The 15,869-nt window shown below is 40.9% G+C and overlaps 15 non-coding genes across 15 annotated transcripts; all 15 read right to left on the reverse strand.

Annotated features, from left to right (window-relative positions):
- Positions 1 to 700: 700 nt before the first annotated feature.
- On the reverse strand, positions 701 to 891 carry LOC133618297 (U2 spliceosomal RNA). Its single transcript, XR_009817228.2, has one exon. It is a non-coding gene; the product is annotated as a U2 spliceosomal RNA (small nuclear RNA).
- A 903-nt stretch (positions 892 to 1,794) lies between these two features.
- LOC133618189 (U1 spliceosomal RNA) lies at positions 1,795 to 1,958 on the reverse strand. Its single transcript, XR_009817129.2, has one exon. It is a non-coding gene; the product is annotated as a U1 spliceosomal RNA (small nuclear RNA).
- An 837-nt stretch (positions 1,959 to 2,795) lies between these two features.
- On the reverse strand, positions 2,796 to 2,986 carry LOC133618298 (U2 spliceosomal RNA). Its single transcript, XR_009817229.2, has one exon. It is a non-coding gene; the product is annotated as a U2 spliceosomal RNA (small nuclear RNA).
- A 903-nt stretch (positions 2,987 to 3,889) lies between these two features.
- Positions 3,890 to 4,051, reverse strand: LOC133618190 (U1 spliceosomal RNA). Its single transcript, XR_009817130.2, has one exon. It is a non-coding gene; the product is annotated as a U1 spliceosomal RNA (small nuclear RNA).
- An 837-nt stretch (positions 4,052 to 4,888) lies between these two features.
- LOC133618299 (U2 spliceosomal RNA) lies at positions 4,889 to 5,079 on the reverse strand. The gene has a single exon (XR_009817230.2). It is a non-coding gene; the product is annotated as a U2 spliceosomal RNA (small nuclear RNA).
- A 903-nt stretch (positions 5,080 to 5,982) lies between these two features.
- Positions 5,983 to 6,146, reverse strand: LOC133618362 (U1 spliceosomal RNA). Its single transcript, XR_009817290.2, has one exon. It is a non-coding gene; the product is annotated as a U1 spliceosomal RNA (small nuclear RNA).
- Positions 6,147 to 6,983: 837 nt separating this feature from the next.
- LOC133618281 (U2 spliceosomal RNA) lies at positions 6,984 to 7,174 on the reverse strand. The gene has a single exon (XR_009817213.2). It is a non-coding gene; the product is annotated as a U2 spliceosomal RNA (small nuclear RNA).
- Positions 7,175 to 8,077: 903 nt separating this feature from the next.
- Positions 8,078 to 8,241, reverse strand: LOC133618364 (U1 spliceosomal RNA). Its single transcript, XR_009817292.2, has one exon. It is a non-coding gene; the product is annotated as a U1 spliceosomal RNA (small nuclear RNA).
- Positions 8,242 to 9,078: 837 nt separating this feature from the next.
- On the reverse strand, positions 9,079 to 9,269 carry LOC133618300 (U2 spliceosomal RNA). Its single transcript, XR_009817231.2, has one exon. It is a non-coding gene; the product is annotated as a U2 spliceosomal RNA (small nuclear RNA).
- Positions 9,270 to 10,172: 903 nt separating this feature from the next.
- Positions 10,173 to 10,336, reverse strand: LOC133618191 (U1 spliceosomal RNA). The gene has a single exon (XR_009817131.2). It is a non-coding gene; the product is annotated as a U1 spliceosomal RNA (small nuclear RNA).
- Positions 10,337 to 11,173: 837 nt separating this feature from the next.
- LOC133618301 (U2 spliceosomal RNA) lies at positions 11,174 to 11,364 on the reverse strand. The gene has a single exon (XR_009817232.2). It is a non-coding gene; the product is annotated as a U2 spliceosomal RNA (small nuclear RNA).
- Positions 11,365 to 12,267: 903 nt separating this feature from the next.
- Positions 12,268 to 12,431, reverse strand: LOC133618365 (U1 spliceosomal RNA). Its single transcript, XR_009817293.2, has one exon. It is a non-coding gene; the product is annotated as a U1 spliceosomal RNA (small nuclear RNA).
- An 837-nt stretch (positions 12,432 to 13,268) lies between these two features.
- LOC133618230 (U2 spliceosomal RNA) lies at positions 13,269 to 13,459 on the reverse strand. Its single transcript, XR_009817165.2, has one exon. It is a non-coding gene; the product is annotated as a U2 spliceosomal RNA (small nuclear RNA).
- A 903-nt stretch (positions 13,460 to 14,362) lies between these two features.
- Positions 14,363 to 14,526, reverse strand: LOC133618212 (U1 spliceosomal RNA). The gene has a single exon (XR_009817151.2). It is a non-coding gene; the product is annotated as a U1 spliceosomal RNA (small nuclear RNA).
- Positions 14,527 to 15,363: 837 nt separating this feature from the next.
- On the reverse strand, positions 15,364 to 15,554 carry LOC133618255 (U2 spliceosomal RNA). Its single transcript, XR_009817189.2, has one exon. It is a non-coding gene; the product is annotated as a U2 spliceosomal RNA (small nuclear RNA).
- Positions 15,555 to 15,869: the final 315 nt, after the last annotated feature.

The raw sequence follows: 15,869 nt of genomic DNA on the forward strand, positions 1-15,869 counted from the left end.
GATCATTACAATAGTATCACTACTTATATTACACATGAACACAACTATTTGTTCCCATCATGCAATCTACACTACTACGCCTAGCCTGTACTGGAAGGGTCTTGGTGTCCCTGCCTCCCTTTACAGCCACTTCCTGCTTCTTTGTTTGGGACAGTAACACATGTTATACTGTCACCATCTAGTGGTGGGTAGCACACACTACACCGTTTAAGATTTTCACTGACATCAAACTTGAACACCTTTATAATGAAACATAACAAATCACATTTAAATTAGCTTGAAATAAACACTAATTCCAATACAAAATATTGGGCAATATCTGAAAAATGCTGTTCACAAACACCTTCCGTCTAATTCGACTTGGTTGGAAATGTTTTGCGAAGAAGAACGGGCAAACATGTCAGTCTTTCGATGTGCAAAACCGGTAGTAACAGACCCAGAGACAAACAAAGTTCGGTTTCATCCGTTTAAAGTTTGCATGTTTAAGACTAGATGTAGAAAGGGACGACTTTACCTGCAAGTACCCACATCATTCCGGGTGGTAATTATGTTGTGTACAATGAACATGTACGCAACGATAACCATATTATCTCAGCCTATACAATGTCCACACATTAATGCTGTAGATCTCAGTGGTTTGTTGTACTATTAACTGTATTTCAGATAATAACAGTGACATTTTAATTGATTTTGACAAGAGAGGGGGTGCACCGTTTCTGGAGGTACTGCCATACCAGGTCGATGCGTGGAGTGGACGGAGCAAGCCCCTATTCCATCTCCCTGCTCCAAAAATCAATTTAATATATAGTCCCCGGATAGGGGACGTATCAGATATTAAACTGATAAGAACAGATACTACACTTGATCTTAGCCAAAAGGCCGAGAAGCGATGCCATTTAGTTGTCAGAAGGGAGGATGTCATTCCGGACACAACAACCTAAAGTGACGGTTACCCACATTTATTAACCACAACGTGACATATCAACACACCAAACAACAACCGTGCACTTTTTGAATGACTGCATTATTTTGAAGGCTGCAAATACTTTTAATGGACGGAAGTGTTTGATCACTCCTGCTTGTCATGGTCACGTGGTACACGTCAGTCCAATAGTAAGCGGCGAAATACATTTTTTAAACACTCGCATCGCCCCAGTCTCATTCAACCAAACAAACAATGAATAGTCTTCAATATAAAATACATAAATGTTGGTTGGTAGAATATTTTTGCAAAACGCAAAGTAACTGTACGATCAACATTTGACCAATATAATTGTCGAGCCCGCCTCATGACCAAACTACTTCCGGCTTCTTCCTTGTGCCATTGAGACAAACACTTCCGCCACCAAGTGACGTGGAGTGGTAACTACATCACTTAAAACCGGACATGAAGGCAACACATTATACTTAAGCACTACTTGTAACTAACACGTAATAAAATTTATAACAATTACCCATGTAAAATGCTTAGAAATTATTTATAGTAATTTCTCAGTACCTGTACTGATAAAACGACACAGGTTGTGTTGATAAAAGCATAGCCAGCATAGGTGCAAAAGTGTTACCAGTAGGTGGCAGTACAACACCAGCTTTCCGTACACTCGCTGCATGATCAGTCAAGTTGAATTGTTGTTTTGTTTGCAATTCGATGTCAGCGACAATCTTTAACATTGGAATATGTGATACTCACCATTAGATGGTGGCAACATTGACATGCTTTCATTACAATAACAGAACATGAAGTCATTCAGAGGACATGACACATTCAGTTTGTATTCTCATTAAACAGAAGATCAGGAGAGAGCGCGCACGCAGTCCCCCACTACCACAAATTATGCAGTCGAGATTCCCACATTTGGGGAATTCGTAAGGGTCAGCACAGCCGGGGTGCAATGGCTGAGCCTCACCCTAGGTGAACCACCTTCTTGATCATGGTAACTCCCCTGCCAGGTAAGTATGAGTTTTTCATGGCTCACACACACAAGTCCTTCACACACACACCATGTTAAGTGATGGGCTCATCGCGTGCACACTAGCAAACACACACACTCAACAAACCTGCACACGTACAAGAGTCTACTACACAACATTGTTTGATCATTACAATATTACCACTACTTATATTACACATGAACACAACTATTTGTTCCCATCATGCAATCTACACTACTACGCCTAGCCTGTACTGGAAGGGTCTTGGTGTCCCTGCCTCCCTTTACAGCCACTTCCTGCTTCTTTGTTTGGGACAGTAACACATGTTATACTGTCACCATCTAGTGGTGGGTAGCACACACTACACCGTTTAAGATTTTCACTGACATCAAACTTGAACACCTTTATAATGAAACATAACAAATCACATTTAAATTAGCTTGAAAAAAACACTAATTCCAATACAAAATATTGGGCAATATCTGAAAAATGCTGTTCACAAACACCTTCCGTCTAATTCGACTTGGTTGGAAATGTTTTGCGAAGAAGAACGGGCAAACATGTCAGTCTTTCGATGTGCAAAACCGGTAGTAACAGACCCAGAGACAAACAAAGTTCGGTTTCATACGTTTAAAGTTTGCATGTTTAAGACTAGATGTAGAAAGGGACGACTTTACCTGCAAGTACCCACATCATTCCGGGTGGTAATTATGTTGTGTACAATGAACATGTACGCAACGATAACCATATTATCTCAGCCTATACAATGTCCACACATTAATGCTGTAGATCTCAGTGGTTTGTTGTACTATTAACTGTATTTCAGATAATAACAGTGACATTTTAATTGATTTTGACAAGAGAGGGGGTGCACCGTTTCTGGAGGTACTGCCATACCAGGTCGATGCGTGGAGTGGACGGAGCAAGCCCCTATTCCATCTCCCTGCTCCAAAAATCAATTTAATATATAGTCCCCGGATAGGGGACGTATCAGATATTAAACTGATAAGAACAGATACTACACTTGATCTTAGCCAAAAGGCCGAGAAGCGATGCCACTTAGTTGTCAGAAGGGAGGATGTCATTCCGGACACAACAACCTAAAGTGACGGTTACCCACATTTATTAACCACAACGTGACATATCAACACACCAAACAACAACCGTGCACTTTTTGAATGACTGCATTATTTTGAAGGCTGCAAATACTTTTAATGGACGGAAGTGTTTGATCACTCCTGCTTGTCATGGTCACGTGGTACACGTCAGTCCAATAGTAAGCGGCGAAATACATTTTTTAAACACTCGCATCGCCCCAGTCTCATTCAACCAAACAAACAATGAATAGTCTTCAATATAAAATACATAAATGTTGGTTGGTAGAATATTTTTTCAAAACGCAAAGTAACTGTACGATCAACATTTGACCAATATAATTGTCGAGCCCGCCTCATGACCAAACTACTTCCGGCTTCTTCCTTGTGCCATTGAGACAAACACTTCCGCCACCAAGTGACGTGGAGTGGTAACTACATCACTTAAAACCGGACATGAAGGCAACACATTAAACTTAAGCATTACTTGTAACTAACACGTAATAAAATGTATAACAATTACCCATGTAAAATGCTTAGAAATTATTTATAGTAATTTCTCAGTACCTGTACTGATAAAACGACACAGGTTGTGTTGTTAAAAGCATAGCCAGCATAGGTGCAAAAGTGTTACCAGTAGGTGGCAGTACAACACCAGCTTTCCTTACACTCGCTGCATGATCAGTCAAGTTGAATTGTTGTTTTGTTTGCAATTCGATGTCAGCGACAATCTTTAACATTGGAATATGTGCTTCTCACCATTAGATGGTGGCAACATTGACATGCATTCATTTCAATAACAGAACATGTAGTCATTCAGAGGACATGACACATTTAGTTTGTATTGTCATTAAACAGATGATCAGGGGAGAGCGCGCACGCAGTCCCCCACTACCACAAATTATGCAGTCGAGATTCCCACTTGGGGAATTCGTAAGGGTCAGCACAGCCGGGGTGCAATGGCTGAGCCTCACCCTAGGTGAACCACCTTCTTGATCATGGTAACTCCCCTGCCAGGTAAGTATGAGTTGTTCATGGCTCACACACACAAGTCCTTCACACACACACCATGTTAAGTGATGGGCTCATCGCGTGCACACTAGCAAACACACACACTCAACAAGCCTGCACACGTACAAGAGTCTACTACACAACATTGTTTGATCATTACAATATTATCACTACTTATATTACACATGAACACAACTATTTGTTCCCATCATGCAATCTACACTACTACGCCTAGCCTGTACTGGAAGGGTCTTGGTGTCCCTGCCTCCCTTTACAGCCACTTCCTGCTTCTTTGTTTGGGACAGTAACACATGTTATACTGTCACCATCTAGTGGTGGGTAGCACACACTACACCGTTTAAGATTTTCACTGACATCAAACTTGAACACCTTTATAATGAAACATAACAAATCACATTTAAATTAGCTTGAAAAAAACACTAATTCCAATACAAAATATTGGGCAATATCTGAAAAATGCTGTTCACAAACACCTTCCGTCTAATTCGACTTGGTTGGAAATGTTTTGCGAAGAAGAACGGGCAAACATGTCAGTCTTTCGATGTGCAAAACCGGTAGTAACAGACCCAGAGACAAACAAAGTTCGGTTTCATCCGTTTAAAGTTTGCATGTTTAAGACAAGATGTAGAAAGGGACGACTTTACCTGCAAGTACCCACATTATTCCGGGTGGTAATTATGTTGTGTACAATGAACATGTACGCAACGATAACCATATTATCTCAGCCTATACAATGTCCACACATTAATGCTGTAGATCTCAGTGGTTTGTTGTACTATTAACTGTATTTCAGATAATAACAGTGACATTTTAATTGATTTTGACAAGAGAGGGGGTGCACCGTTTCTGGAGGTACTGCCATACCAGGTCGATGCGTGGAGTGGACGGAGCAAGCCCCTATTCCATCTCCCTGCTCCAAAAATCAATTTAATATATAGTCCCCGGATAGGGGACGTATCAGATATTAAACTGATAAGAACAGATACTACACTTGATCTTAGCCAAAAGGCCGAGAAGCGATGCCACTTAGTTGTCAGAAGGGAGGATGTCATTCCGGACACAACAACCTAAAGTGACGGTTACCCACATTTATTAACCACAACGTGACATATCAACACACCAAACAACAACCGTGCACTTTTTGAATGACTGCATTATTTTGAAGGCTGCAAATACTTTTAATGGACGGAAGTGTTTGATCACTCCTGCTTGTCATGGTCACGTGGTACACGTCAGTCCAATAGTAAGCGGCGAAATACATTTTTCAAACACTCGCATCGCCCCAGTCTCATTCAACCAAACAAACAATGAATAGTCTTCAATATAAAATACATAAATGTTGGTGGTTGGTAGAATATTTTTGCAAAACGCAAAGTAACTGTACGATCAACATTTGACCAATATAATTGTCGAGCCCGCCTCATGACCAAACTACTTCCGGCTTCTTCCTTGTGCCATTGAGACAAACACTTCCGCCACCAAGTGACGTGGAGTGGTAACTACATCACCTAAAACCGGACATGAAGGCAACACATTAAACTTAAGCATTACTTGTAACTAACACGTAATAAAATGTATAACAATTACCCATGTAAAATGCTTAGAAATTATTTATAGTAATTTCTCAGTACCTGTACTGATAAAACGACACAGGTTGTGTTGTTAAAAGCATAGCCAGCATAGGTGCAAAAGTGTTACCAGTAGGTGGCAGTACAACACCAGCTTTCCGTACACTCGCTGCATGATCAGTCAAGTTGAATTGTTTTGTTTGCAATTCGATGTCAGCGACAATCTTTAACATTGGAATATGTGCTACTCACCATTAGATGGTGGCAACATTGACATGCATTCATTACAATAACAAAACATGTAGTCATTCAGAGGACATGATACATTTGGTTTGTATTGTCATTAAACAGATGATCAGGGGAGAGCGCGTACGCAGTCCCCCACTACCACAAATTATGCAGTCGAGATTCCCACATTTGGGGAATTCGTAAGGGTCAGCACAGCTGGGGTGCAATGACTGAGCCTCACCCTAGGTGAACCACCTTCTTGATCATGGTAACTCCCCTGCCAGGTAAGTATGAGTTGTTCATGGCTCACACACACAAGTCCTTCACACACACACCATGTTAAGTGATGGGCTCATCGCGTGCACACTAGCAAACACACACACTCAACAAGCCTGCACACGTACAAGAGTCTACTACACAACATTGTTTGATCATTACAATATTATCACTACTTATATTACACATGAACACAACTATTTGTTCCCATCATGCAATCTACACTACTACGCCTAGCCTGTACTGGAAGGGTCTTGGTGTCCCTGCCTCCCTTTACAGCCACTTCCTGCTTCTTTGTTTGGGACAGTAACACATGTTATACTGTCACCATCTAGTGGTGGGTAGCACACACTACACCGTTTAAGATTTTCACTGACATCAAACTTGAACACCTTTATAATGAAACATAACAAATCACATTTAAATTAGCTTGAAATAAACACTAATTCCAATACAAAATATTGGGCAATATCTGAAAAATGCTGTTCACAAACACCTTCCGTCTAATTCGACTTGGTTGGAAATGTTTTGCGAAGAAGAACGGGCAAACATGTCAGTCTTTCGATGTGCAAAACCGGTAGTAACAGACCCAGAGACAAACAAAGTTCGGTTTCATCCGTTTAAAGTTTGCATGTTTAAGACTAGATGTAGAAAGGGACGACTTTACCTGCAAGTACCCACATCATTCCGGGTGGTAATTATGTTGTGTACAATGAACATGTACGCAACGATAACCATATTATCTCAGCCTATACAATGTCCACACATTAATGCTGTAGATCTCAGTGGTTTGTTGTACTATTAACTGTATTTCAGATAATAACAGTGACATTTTAATTGATTTTGACAAGAGAGGGGGTGCACCGTTTCTGGAGGTACTGCCATACCAGGTCGATGCGTGGAGTGGACGGAGCAAGCCCCTGTTCCATCTCCCTGCTCCAAAAATCAATTTAATATATAGTCCCCGGATAGGGGACGTATCAGATATTAAACTGATAAGAACAGATACTACACTTGATCTTAGCCGAAAGGCCGAGAAGCGATGCCACTTAGTTGTCAGAAGGGAGGATGTCATTCCGGACACAACAACCTAAAGTGACGGTTACCCACATTTATTAACCACAACGTGACATATCAACACACCAAACAACAACCGTGCACTTTTTGAATGACTGCATTATTTTGAAGGCTGCAAATACTTTTAATGGACGGAAGTGTTTGATCACTCCTGCTTGTCATGGTCACGTGGTACACGTCAGTCCAATAGTAAGCGGCGAAATACATTTTTTAAACACTCGCATCGCCCCAGTCTCATTCAACCAAACAAACAATGAATAGTCTTCAATATAAAATACATAAATGTTGGTTGGTAGAATATTTTTTCAAAACGCAAAGTAACTGTACGATCAACATTTGACCAATATAATTGTCGAGCCCGCCTCATGACCAAACTACTTCCGGCTTCTTCCTTGTGCCATTGAGACAAACACTTCCGCCACCAAGTGACGTGGAGTGGTAACTACATCACTTAAAACCGGACATGAAGGCAACACATTAAACTTAAGCATTACTTGTAACTAACACGTAATAAAATGTATAACAATTACCCATGTAAAATGCTTAGAAATTATTTATAGTAATTTCTCAGTACCTGTACTGATAAAACGACACAGGTTGTGTTGTTAAAAGCATAGCCAGCATAGGTGCAAAAGTGTTACCAGTAGGTGGCAGTACAACACCAGCTTTCCGTACACTCGCTGCATGATCAGTCAAGTTGAATTGTTGTTTTGTTTGCAATTCGATGTCAGCGACAATCTTTAACATTGGAATATGTGCTTCTCACCATTAGATGGTGGCAACATTGACATGCATTCATTTCAATAACAGAACATGTAGTCATTCAGAGGACATGACACATTTAGTTTGTATTGTCATTAAACAGATGATCAGGGGAGAGCGCGCACGCAGTCCCCCACTACCACAAATTATGCAGTCGAGATTCCCACATTTGGGGAATTCGCAAGGGTCAGCACAGCCGGGGTGCAATGGCTGAGCCTCACCCTAGGTGAACCACCTTCTTGATCATGGTAACTCCCCTGCCAGGTAAGTATGAGTTGTTCATGGCTCACACACACAAGTCCTTCACACACACACCATGTTAAGTGATGGGCTCATCGCGTGCACACTAGCAAACACACACACTCAACAAGCCTGCACACGTACAAGAGTCTACTACACAACATTGTTTGATCATTACAATATTATCACTACTTATATTACACATGAACACAACTATTTGTTCCCATCATGCAATCTACACTACTACGCCTAGCCTGTACTGGAAGGGTCTTGGTGTCCCTGCCTCCCTTTACAGCCACTTCCTGCTTCTTTGTTTGGGACAGTAACACATGTTATACTGTCACCATCTAGTGGTGGGTAGCACACACTACACCGTTTAAGATTTTCACTGACATCAAACTTGAACACCTTTATAATGAAACATAACAAATCACATTTAAATTAGCTTGAAAAAAACACTAATTCCAATACAAAATATTGGGCAATATCTGAAAAATGCTGTTCACAAACACCTTCCGTCTAATTCGACTTGGTTGGAAATGTTTTGCGAAGAAGAACGGGCAAACATGTCAGTCTTTCGATGTGCAAAACCGGTAGTAACAGACCAAGAGACAAACAAAGTTCGGTTTCATCCGTTTAAAGTTTGCATGTTTAAGACAAGATGTAGAAAGGGACGACTTTACCTGCAAGTACCCACATTATTCCGGGTGGTAATTATGTTGTGTACAATGAACATGTACGCAACGATAACCATATTATCTCAGCCTATACAATGTCCACACATTAATGCTGTAGATCTCAGTGGTTTGTTGTACTATTAACTGTATTTCAGATAATAACAGTGACATTTTAATTGATTTTGACAAGAGAGGGGGTGCACCGTTTCTGGAGGTACTGCCATACCAGGTCGATGCGTGGAGTGGACGGAGCAAGCCCCTATTCCATCTCCCTGCTCCAAAAATCAATTTAATATATAGTCCCCGGATAGGGGACGTATCAGATATTAAACTGATAAGAACAGATACTACACTTGATCTTAGCCAAAAGGCCGAGAAGCGATGCCACTTAGTTGTCAGAAGGGAGGATGTCATTCCGGACACAACAACCTAAAGTGACGGTTACCCACATTTATTAACCACAACGTGACATATCAACACACCAAACAACAACCGTGCACTTTTTGAATGACTGCATTATTTTGAAGGCTGCAAATACTTTTAATGGACGGAAGTGTTTGATCACTCCTGCTTGTCATGGTCACGTGGTACACGTCAGTCCAATAGTAAGCGGCGAAATACATTTTTCAAACACTCGCATCGCCCCAGTCTCATTCAACCAAACAAACAATGAATAGTCTTCAATATAAAATACATAAATGTTGGTGGTTGGTAGAATATTTTTGCAAAACGCAAAGTAACTGTACGATCAACATTTGACCAATATAATTGTCGAGCCCGCCTCATGACCAAACTACTTCCGGCTTCTTCCTTGTGCCATTGAGACAAACACTTCCGCCACCAAGTGACGTGGAGTGGTAACTACATCACCTAAAACCGGACATGAAGGCAACACATTAAACTTAAGCATTACTTGTAACTAACACGTAATAAAATGTATAACAATTACCCATGTAAAATGCTTAGAAATTATTTATAGTAATTTCTCAGTACCTGTACTGATAAAACGACACAGGTTGTGTTGTTAAAAGCATAGCCATCATAGGTGCAAAAGTGTTACCAGTAGGTGGCAGTACAACACCAGCTTTCCGTACACTCGCTGCATGATCAGTCAAGTTGAATTGTTTTGTTTGCAATTCGATGTCAGCGACAATCTTTAACATTGGAATATGTGCTACTCACCATTAGATGGTGGCAACATTGACATGCATTCATTACAATAACAAAACATGTAGTCATTCAGAGGACATGATACATTTGGTTTGTATTGTCATTAAACAGATGATCAGGGGAGAGCGCGTACGCAGTCCCCCACTACCACAAATTATGCAGTCGAGATTCCCACATTTGGGGAATTCGTAAGGGTCAGCACAGCTGGGGTGCAATGACTGAGCCTCACCCTAGTTGAACCACCTTCTTGATCATGGTAACTCCCCTGCCAGGTAAGTATGAGTTGTACATGGCTCACACACACAAGTCCTTCACACACACACCATTTTAAGTGATGGGCTCATCGCGTGCACACTAGCAAACACACACACTCAACAAGCCTGCACACGTACAAGAGTCTACTACACAACATTGTTTGATCATTACAATAGTATCACTACTTATATTACACATGAACACAACTATTTGTTCCCATCATGCAATCTACACTACTACGCCTAGCCTGTACTGGAAGGGTCTTGGTGTCCCTGCCTCCCTTTACAGCCACTTCCTGCTTCTTTGTTTGGGACAGTAACACATGTTATACTGTCACCATCTAGTGGTGGGTAGCACACACTACACCGTTTAAGATTTTCACTGACATCAAACTTGAACACCTTTATAATGAAACATAACAAATCACATTTAAATTAGCTTGAAAAAAACACTAATTCCAATACAAAATATTGGGCAATATCTGAAAAATGCTGTTCACAAACACCTTCCGTCTAATTCGACTTGGTTGGAAATGTTTTGCGAAGAAGAACGGGCAAACATGTCAGTCTTTCGATGTGCAAAACCGGTAGTAACAGACCCAGAGACAAACAAAGTTCGGTTTCATCCGTTTAAAGTTTGCATGTTTAAGACAAGATGTAGAAAGGGACGACTTTACCTGCAAGTACCCACATTATTCCGGGTGGTAATTATGTTGTGTACAATGAACATGTACGCAACGATAACCATATTATCTCAGCCTATACAATGTCCACACATTAATGCTGTAGATCTCAGTGGTTTGTTGTACTATTAACTGTATTTCAGATAATAACAGTGACATTTTAATTGATTTTGACAAGAGAGGGGATGCACCGTTTCTGGAGGTACTGCCATACCAGGTCGATGCGTGGAGTGGACGGAGCAAGCCCCTATTCCATCTCCCTGCTCCAAAAATCAATTTAATATATAGTCCCCGGATAGGGGACGTATCAGATATTAAACTGATAAGAACAGATACTACACTTGATCTTAGCCAAAAGGCCGAGAAGCGATGCCACTTAGTTGTCAGAAGGGAGGATGTCATTCCGGACACAACAACCTAAAGTGACGGTTACCCACATTTATTAACCACAACGTGACATATCAACACACCAAACAACAACCGTGCACTTTTTGAATGACTGCATTATTTTGAAGGCTGCAAATACTTTTAATGGACGGAAGTGTTTGATCACTCCTGCTTGTCATGGTCACGTGGTACACGTCAGTCCAATAGTAAGCGGCGAAATACATTTTTCAAACACTCGCATCGCCCCAGTCTCATTCAACCAAACAAACAATGAATAGTCTTCAATATAAAATACATAAATGTTGGTGGTTGGTAGAATATTTTTGCAAAACGCAAAGTAACTGTACGATCAACATTTGACCAATATAATTGTCGAGCCCGCCTCATGACCAAACTACTTCCGGCTTCTTCCTTGTGCCATTGAGACAAACACTTCCGCCACCAAGTGACGTGGAGTGGTAACTACATCACCTAAAACCGGACATGAAGGCAACACATTAAACTTAAGCATTACTTGTAACTAACACGTAATAAAATGTATAACAATTACCCATGTAAAATGCTTAGAAATTATTTATAGTAATTTCTCAGTACCTGTACTGATAAAACGACACAGGTTGTGTTGTTAAAAGCATAGCCAGCATAGGTGCAAAAGTGTTACCAGTAGGTGGCAGTACAACACCAGCTTTCCGTACACTCGCTGCATGATCAGTCAAGTTGAATTGTTTTGTTTGCAATTCGATGTCAGCGACAATCTTTAACATTGGAATATGTGCTACTCACCATTAGATGGTGGCAACATTGACATGCATTCATTACAATAACAAAACATGTAGTCATTCAGAGGACATGATACATTTGGTTTGTATTGTCATTAAACAGATGATCAGGGGAGAGCGCGTACGCAGTCCCCCACTACCACAAATTATGCAGTCGAGATTCCCACATTTGGGGAATTCGTAAGGGTCAGCACAGCTGGGGTGCAATGACTGAGCCTCACCCTAGTTGAACCACCTTCTTGATCATGGTAACTCCCCTGCCAGGTAAGTATGAGTTGTACATGGCTCACACACACAAGTCCTTCACACACACACCATTTTAAGTGATGGGCTCATCGCGTGCACACTAGCAAACACACACACTCAACAAGCCTGCACACGTACAAGAGTCTACTACACAACATTGTTTGATCATTACAATAGTATCACTACTTATATTACACATGAACACAACTATTTGTTCCCATCATGCAATCTACACTACTACGCCTAGCCTGTACTGGAAGGGTCTTGGTGTCCCTGCCTCCCTTTACAGCCACTTCCTGCTTCTTTGTTTGGGACAGTAACACATGTTATACTGTCACCATCTAGTGGTGGGTAGCACACACTACACCGTTTAAGATTTTCACTGACATCAAACTTGAACACCTTTATAATGAAACATAACAAATCACATTTAAATTAGCTTGAAATAAACACTAATTCCAATACAAAATATTGGGCAATATCTGAAAAATGCTGTTCACAAACACCTTCCGTCTAATTCGACTTGGTTGGAAATGTTTTGCGAAGAAGAACGGGCAAACATGTCAGTCTTTCGATGTGCAAAACCGGTAGTAACAGACCCAGAGACAAACAAAGTTCGGTTTCATCCGTTTAAAGTTTGCATGTTTAAGACTAGATGTAGAAAGGGACGACTTTACCTGCAAGTACCCACATCATTCCGGGTGGTAATTATGTTGTGTACAATGAACATGTACGCAACGATAACCATATTATCTCAGCCTATACAATGTCCACACATTAATGCTGTAGATCTCAGTGGTTTGTTGTACTATTAACTGTATTTCAGATAATAACAGTGACATTTTAATTGATTTTGACAAGAGAGGGGGTGCACCGTTTCTGGAGGTACTGCCATACCAGGTCGATGCGTGGAGTGGACGGAGCAAGCCCCTATTCCATCTCCCTGCTCCAAAAATCAATTTAATATATAGTCCCCGGATAGAGGACGTATCAGATATTAAACTGATAAGAACAGATACTACACTTGATCTTAGCCAAAAGGCCGAGAAGCGATGCCACTTAGTTGTCAGAAGGGAGGATGTCATTCCGGACACAACAACCTAAAGTGACGGTTACCCACATTTATTAACCACAACGTGACATATCAACACACCAAACAACAACCGTGCACTTTTTGAATGACTGCATTATTTTGAAGGCTGCAAATACTTTTAATGGACGGAAGTGTTTGATCACTCCTGCTTGTCATGGTCACGTGGTACACGTCAGTCCAATAGTAAGCGGCGAAATACATTTTTTAAACACTCGCATCGCCCCAGTCTCATTCAACCAAACAAACAATGAATAGTCTTCAATATAAAATACATAAATGTTGGTTGGTAGAATATTTTTTCAAAACGCAAAGTAACTGTACGATCAACATTTGACCAATATAATTGTCGAGCCCGCCTCATGACCAAACTACTTCCGGCTTCTTCCTTGTGCCATTGAGACAAACACTTCCGCCACCAAGTGACGTGGAGTGGTAACTACATCACTTAAAACCGGACATGAAGGCAACACATTATACTTAAGCACTACTTGTAACTAACACGTAATAAAATTTATAACAATTACCCATGTAAAATGCTTAGAAATTATTTATAGTAATTTCTCAGTACCTGTACTGATAAAACGACACAGGTTGTGTTGTTAAAAGCATAGCCAGCATAGGTGCAAAAGTGTTACCAGTAGGTGGCAGTACAACACCAGCTTTCCGTACACTCGCTGCATGATCAGTCAAGTTGAATTGTTGTTTTGTTTGCAATTCGATGTCAGCGACAATCTTTAACATTGGAATATGTGATACTCACCATTAGATGGTGGCAACATTGACATGCTTTCATTACAATAACAGAACATGTAGTCATTCAGAGGACATGATACATTCAGTTTGTATTCTCATTAAACAGAAGATCAGGGGAGAGCGCGCACGCAGTCCCCCACTACCACAAATTATGCAGTCGAGATTCCCACATTTGGGGAATTCGTAAGGGTCAGCACAGCCGGGGTGCAATGGCTGAGCCTCACCCTAGGTGAACCACCTTCTTGATCATGGTAACTCCCCTGCCAGGTAAGTATGAGTTGTTCATGGCTCACACACACAAGTCCTTCACACACACACCATGTTAAGTGATGGGCTCATCGCGTGCACACTAGCAAACACACACACTCAACAAGCCTGCACACGTACAAGAGTCTACTACACAACATTGTTTGATCATTACAATATTATCACTACTTATATTACACATGAACACAACTATTTGTTCCCATCATGCAATCTACACTACTACGCCTAGCCTGTACTGGAAGGGTCTTGGTGTCCCTGCCTCCCTTTACAGCCACTTCCTGCTTCTTTGTTTGGGACAGTAACACATGTTATACTGTCACCATCTAGTGGTGGGTAGCACACACTACACCGTTTAAGATTTTCACTGACATCAAACTTGAACACCTTTATAATGAAACATAACAAATCACATTTAAATTAGCTTGAAAAAAACACTAATTCCAATACAAAATATTGGGCAATATCTGAAAAATGCTGTTCACAAACACCTTCCGTCTAATTCGACTTGGTTGGAAATGTTTTGCGAAGAAGAACGGGCAAACATGTCAGTCTTTCGATGTGCAAAACCGGTAGTAACAGACCCAGAGACAAACAAAGTTCGGTTTCATCCGTTTAAAGTTTGCATGTTTAAGACTAGATGTAGAAAGGGACGACTTTACCTGCAAGTACCCACATCATTCCGGGTGGTAATTTTGTTGTGTACAATGAACATGTACGCAACGATAACCATATTATCTCAGCCTATACAATGTCCACACATTAATGCTGTAGATCTCAGTGGTTTGTTGTACTATTAACTGTATTTCAGATAATAACAGTGACATTTTAATTGATTTTGACAAGAGAGGGGGTGCACCGTTTCTGGAGGTACTGCCATACCAGGTCGATGCGTGGAGTGGACGGAGCAAGCCCCTATTCCATCTCCCTGCTCCAAAAATCAATTTAATATATAGTCCCCGGATAGGGGACGTATCAGATATTAAACTGATAAGAACAGATACTACACTTGATCTTAGCCAAAAGGCCGAGAAGCGATGCCACTTAGTTGTCAGAAGGGAGGATGTCATTCCGGACACAACAACCTAAAGTGACGGTTACCCACATTTATTAACCACAACGTGACATATCAACACACCAAACAACAACCGTGCACTTTTTGAATGACTGCATTATTTTGAAGGCTGCAAATACTTTTAATGGACGGAAGTGTTTGATCACTCCTGCTTGTCATGGTCACGTGGTACACGTCAGTCCAATAGTAAGCGGCGAAATACATTTTTTAAACACTCGCATCGCCCCAGTCTCATTCAACCAAACAAACAATGAATAGTCTTCAATATAAAATACATAA

The sequence above is a fragment of the Nerophis lumbriciformis genome, linkage group LG18, assembly GCF_033978685.3.
Source record: "Nerophis lumbriciformis linkage group LG18, RoL_Nlum_v2.1, whole genome shotgun sequence".
Lineage (NCBI taxonomy): Eukaryota > Metazoa > Chordata > Actinopteri > Syngnathiformes > Syngnathidae > Nerophis > Nerophis lumbriciformis.